Source organism: Saccopteryx bilineata, chromosome 2, assembly GCF_036850765.1.
Source record: "Saccopteryx bilineata isolate mSacBil1 chromosome 2, mSacBil1_pri_phased_curated, whole genome shotgun sequence".
Classification (NCBI taxonomy): Eukaryota; Metazoa; Chordata; class Mammalia; order Chiroptera; family Emballonuridae; genus Saccopteryx; species Saccopteryx bilineata.
The window spans coordinates 184660363-184666967 of record NC_089491.1 but is presented as its reverse complement, the minus strand read 5'-3'; the positions used below and the strand labels follow the sequence as shown (position 1 = coordinate 184666967).

General features: G+C 39.1%; 1 pseudogene; it reads right to left on the bottom strand.

Moving 5' to 3' along the window:
• Positions 1–3939: 3939 nt before the first annotated feature.
• Positions 3940–5308, bottom strand: LOC136322394 (small ribosomal subunit protein eS1 pseudogene; annotated as a pseudogene).
• Positions 5309–6605: the final 1297 nt, after the last annotated feature.

Sequence of the window (6605 nt, the reverse complement as noted above, 5' to 3'; positions counted from 1 at the left end):
AAAAAGCAGGTGTAGCAATACTCATATCGTATAATGCTGACTACAAGACAGGAAAAGTACTCAGAGACAAATATGGCCATTTCATAATGGCTAAGGGGACACTGATTCAAGAAGACATAACAATTCTTAATATATATGCACCAAACCAAGGAGCACCAAAATATATAAGACAGCTACTTATTGACCTTAAAACAAAAACTGACAAAAATACAATCATACTTGGAGACCTCAATACACTGCTGACGGCTCTAGATCGGTCATCCAAACAGAGAATCAACAAAGACATAGTGGCCTTAAACAAAACACTAGAGCACCTGGATATGATAGACATCTACAGGACATTTCATCCCAAAGTGACTGAGTATACATTTTTCTCCAGTGTACATGGATCATTCTCAAGAATTGACCATATGTTGGGCCACAAAAACAACATCAGCAAATTCAGAAAAATTGAAGTTGTACCAAGCATATTTTCTGATCATAAAGTCTTGAAACTAGAATTCAACTGCAAAAAAGAGGAAAAAAATCCCACAAAAATGTGGAAACTAAACAACATACTTTTAAAAAATGAATGGGTCAAAGAAGAAATAAGTGCAGAGATCAAAAGATTTATACAGACTAATGAAAATGACAATACGACATATCAGAATCTATGGGATGCAGCAAAAGCAGTGATAAGAGGGAAGTTCATATCACTTCAGGCATACATGAACAAACAAGAGAGAGCCCAAGTGAACCACTTAACTTCCCACCTTAAGGAACTAGAAAAAGAAGAACAAAGACAACCCAAAAGCAGCCGAAGAAAGGAGATAATAAAAATCAGAGCAGAAATAAATGAATTAGAGAACAGAAAAACTATAGAAAAAATTAATAGAACAAGGAGCTGGTTCTTTGAAAAGATCAATAAAATTGACAAACCCTTGGTAAGACTTACCAAGGAAAAAAGAGAAAGAACTCATATAAACAAAATCCAAAATGAAAGAGGAGAAATCACCACGGACACCGTAGATATACAAAGAATTATTGTAGAATACTATGAAAAACTTTATGCCACTAAATTCAACAACCTAGAAGAAATGGATAAATTCCTAGAACAATACAATCTTCCTAGACTGAGCCAAGAAGAAGCAGAATGCCTAAACAGACCTATTAGTAGAGAAGAAATAGAAAAAACCATTAAAAACCTCCCGAAAAATAAAAGCCCAGGCCCTGACGGCTATACCAGCGAATTTTATCAAACATTCAAAGAAGACTTGGTTCCTATTCTACTGAAAGTCTTCCAAAAAACTGAAGAAGAAGCAATACTTCCAAACACATTTTATGAGGCCAACATAACCCTCATACCAAAACCAGGCAAGGATGGTACAAAAAAAGAAAACTACAGACCAATATCTCTAATGAATACAGATGCTAAAATACTAAACAAAATACTAGCAAATCGAATACAACAACATATTAAAAAAATAATACATCATGATCAAGTGGGATTCATCCCAGAATCTCAAGGATGGTTCAACATACATAAAACGGTTAACGTAATACACCATATCAACAAAACAAAGAACAAAAACCACATGATCTTATCAATAGATGCAGAAAAGGCTTTCGATAAAATACAACACAATTTTATGTTTAAGACTCTCAACAAAATGGGTATAGAAGGAAAATATCTCAACATGATAAAGGCCATATATGATAAACCATCAGCTAACATCATATTAAATGGCACTAAACTGAAGGCTTTCCCCCTTAAATCAGGAACAAGACAGGGTTGTCCACTCTCTCCACTCTTATTTAATGTGGTACTAGAGGTTCTCGCCACAGCAATCAGACAAGACAAAGAAATAAAAGGCATCCATATCGGAAAAGAAGAAGTAAAGGTATCACTTTTTGCAGATGATATGATCCTATACATCGAAAACCCCAAAGAATCCACAAAAAGACTACTAGAAACAATAAGCCAATACAGTAAGGTCGCAGGATACAAAATTAACATTCAGAAGTCAATAGCCTTTCTATATGCCAACAATGAAACAACTGAGAAGGAACTCAAAAGAATAATCCCCTTCACGATTGCAACAAAAAAAAAATAAAATACTTAGGAATAAACATAACAAAGAATGTAAAGGACTTATATAATGAAAACTATAAACCATTGTTAAGGGAAATTGAAAAAGATATAATGAGATGGAAGAATATACCTTGTTCTTGGCTAGGAAGAATAAATATAATCAAGATGGCTATATTACCCAAAGCAATATACAAATTCAATGCAATTCCCATCAAACTTCCAATGACGTTTTTTAAAGAAATAGAGCAAAAAATCATCAGATTTATATGGAACTATAAAAAACCCCGAATAGCCAAAGCAATCCTAAAGAAAAAGAATGAAGCTGGGGGCATTACAATACCTGACTTCAAACTCTATTATAGGGCCACGACAATCAAAACAGCATGGTATTGGCAGAAAAATAGACACTCAGACCAATGGAACAGAATAGAAAGTCCAGAAATAAAACCACATATATATAGTCAAATAATTTTTGATAAAGGGGCCAACAACACACAATGGAGAAAAGAAAGCCTCTTCAATAAATGGTGCTGGGAAAACTGGAAAGCCACATGCAAAAGGATGAAACTCGACTACAGCCTGTCCCCCTGTACTAAAATTAACTCAAAATGGATCAAAGATCTAAACATAAGACCTGAAACAATTAAGTACATAGAAGAAGACATAGGTACTCAACTCATGGACCTGGGTTTTAAAGAGCATTTTATGAATTTGACTCCAATGGCAAGAGAAGTGAAGGCAAAAATTAATGAATGGGACTACATCAGACTAAGAAGTTTTTGCTCAGCAAGAGAAACTGATAACAAAATAAACAGAAAGCCAACTAAATGGGAAATGATATTTTCAAACAACAGCTCAGATAAGGGCCTAATATCCAAAATATACAAAGAACTCATAAAACTCAACAACAAACAAACAATCCCATAAAAAAATGGGAAGAGGATATGAACAGACAATTCTCCCAGGAAGAAATACAAATGGCCAACAGATATATGAAAAGATGCTCATCTTCTTTAGCTATTAGAGAAATGCAAATCAAAACAGCAATGAGATACCACCTCACACCTGTTCGATTAGCTATTATTAGCAAGACAGGTAATAGCAAATGTTGGAGAGGCTGTGGAGAAAAAGGAACCCTCATCCACTGTTGGTGGGAATGTAAAGTAGTACAACCATTATGGAAGAAAGTATGGTGGTTCCTCAAAAAACTGAAAATAGAACTACCTTGTGACCCAGCAATCCCTCTACTGGGTATATACCCCCAAAACTCAGAAACATTGATACGTAAAGACACATGCAGCCCCATGTTTATTGCAGCATTGTTCACAGTGGCCAGGACATGGAAACAACCAAAAAGCCCGTCAATAGATGACTGGATAAAGAAGATGTGGCACATATACACTATGGAATACTACTCAGCCATAAGAAATGATGACATCGGAACATTTACAGCAAAATGGTGGGATCTAGATAACATGATACGAAGCGAAATAAGTAAATCAGAAAAAACCAGGAACTGCATTATTTCATACGTAGGTGGGACATAAAAGTGAAACTAATGACATTGATAAGAGTGTGGTGGTTATGGGGGGGAGGGGGGAATGGGAGAGGGAAAGGGGGAGGGGGAGGGGCACAAAGAAAACAAGATAGAAGGTGACAGAGGACAATCTGACTTTGGGTGACGGGTATGTATCATAATTGAACGACAAGATACCCTGGTCTTGTTATCTTTGAATATATGTATCCTGATTTATTGATGTCACCCCATTAAAAAAATAAAATTATTTAAAAAAAAAAAAAGAAAGAAACTCAAAAAAAAATAAATAAATAAAATTATTTAATAAAAAAAAAATCACAGATAGGATATTTTATTTCTCATCATTAAATGTCCAAATTGTCAACAGATTCATGGACTGGGGCTCATAGCCATCAGCTCTTCCACTTACAACACCTGTCTCCTCCCCTGTAGCTTTTTAGGAACTGCTATCTTCACCATGAAGCCCCATGAGGTCTCCCAGTTAAAACTTAGGCTTCTTTAGCATTTTGACCTTTATAACAAAGACGTCATGGAGCAGATAAACAGATTGACAAGCCTTTCCAGTGCTGTCAGAGATCAGTTTATTGACCACTTCTTTCAAGGCATTGATCTGCAGCTCTCAGGTCATGATTTCCATCATCTTCTTACAGATTTGGTGGACCTGTTGACGGTGAGCATAAGAGGTCTTTGGAATCTGATTGTTGCTTTTTTTTTTTTTTTTAGGAACATCAACACAGAATAGACAAGCAAATAGCCACCAGTAGTCCTGACATCAGCGTGAGCTTTACTTATCGTCTGCCATTTTCTTACCACGGAGTACATTTTGTCACAGGTAAGATCTACTCCATGGAAATCAGGCAGTTTTCGCCCTGAATGTCCTCAGTAATTAGTTTGAATTTCTTAAATGCAGCTTCATCGTTCTGCAGCTCAGTGAGGCTCACTTCAAAAGAACATCATCAGATGTCATTCTGGTTCCTAGAGTTCTTGTGAGTAGCGTTTCCCAACATTCCTTCTATTGCACACAGCTGACACTTTCACATCTCACCGGTCTTCCTTAGAAAATCAATCAACCACTTTCTTGTCAGCCCCTCTTTCACCACCTTTCCTAGGGTGCGTGTTCTCACCCCTGCCATGCCCTGCTGAGAGAGACAAAAAGCTATTGACATTAACTTCCTAAGAGGAAATGGATATATACACAACAGTGGTCATTTCCACAAGAGACTTATTTATTTACCATATTATGTGGTTCCTACATTAGAGAAGCAGCATTTGAAATATTCTCTCGCTGGGAAATTATGGGATTCTTTTATTGTGATTATGAGTGGTTGTATGATTTGGACATATTTCCAGAAATTCTTTGATATTCCTCTCCCCAAAGGAGTACCCAGTTCCCTCCAGCTGAGTGTGGACAGACTAAGGGACTCATTCATAACTCATAGGATGGGGTGGAAATGATGCGGTATGACCAATGACACCTGGTCACAGAGTCATGGCAGCTTGTTCTTGCTTTCTCTCGTGAATTACTCCTTCTGGGTGAGCCAGCTATGATGTTGTGAGGACACCAAAGGCCTCACTCAGCTAAGCCGCTCCCCAGTCCACACAGACATGAAGTAGGACAATATGTGGTTATGATTCCAGTTGCTGAGTTTTGAGGGATTGGTTGTGTGACAGTATGTAGCCGGTACACTGGCTGACCCCATGAAAACTCCACAGAGCACCGGACACCCACAGAGCACCGGACACCCACAGAGCACCAGACACCCACAGAGCACCGGACACCCACAGAGCACCGGACACCCACAGAGCACCGGATACCCACAGAGCACCGGACACCCACAGAGCACCGGACACCCACAGAGCACCAGACACCCACAGAGCACCGGACACCCACAGAGCACCAGACACCCACAGAGCACCGGACACCCACAGAGCACCGGACACCCACAGAGCACCGGACACCCACAGCAAGGCCATAGAAGAAACACTACAGGTCGCATGTTGTTTTAGGAAATAGCCTAAATTGGAATTATCACCTCCCTTCACTTTCTGCTCCTGTATTCTATGTCTGCAGGGCACACACTCAGGTAGACAGAGGTCATAATTTAGAAGAGAAGATATCCATATTTACTCATTTGTCCATTCAGTAAAGACTTTCAGAGAATCTGACGCATGCCCAACACATTTTCTTTTGAACTACAAATAAGAATAACTATATTGAGTCTGGGGGAGGGGTACAGGGTATAAATATTGTTACAACTTTCATTTTCTGCTTTATTGACCAGTGAAACTGTCCTTACGTGGATATTCAAGGCTACCTTTTTGTCCCTAAGCAGATATTCCATTTGAACACTAACTCAGAGGAGGCAGTCATGTCATTAGTCACCTGCTACCTGTACAAAAGGTCCCTCTCTGTATCGCCACCAGAGGTTCTGTCAACAGCTCTCTGGCCCCAGGGGTGAACATCTAATAGATGAATTCATGGCCTGCCTGAAGCCACTAGGAGCTGGGGTGGAGCTGGTCACCTCAGTGGGACAGCCTGGGGTCTCAGGTTACCCAGAGCCATTGTGGGAGTACTTCTCCCACTCTAGTCGTGTAAAATAGGGCCTGGCTAGACCCCCGCCATATCCTCTAAAAATGTGTTTCCAAGTAACATTTAATGTATGTGAAGCCTTCTGTGGATGGGATGTGGGCCAGCTGGTTCAGTCCCTTTCATCCTGTCACATGTCTGTCTTACAGAGACATACTTGCCTTACCTGTATCATTTTGTCTTCACAAAGTGAAGTGACAAAGTATCTTCACTTTGTCAAGGTCAAACATGCTGCTGGCTGTTAAGGCAGGTCACAAGAAGTGCTTTTCCAGTCCAAAATACCAATTCCTCATTGCTGGGTTCACTGATGGTCCCCATGATGTCACATCCTAGACCCTGGAACTTTATAATGTGACCTTATATGGCAAAAAGAACTTTGTAAAAATGACTGAGTTACAGATCTTGAGATG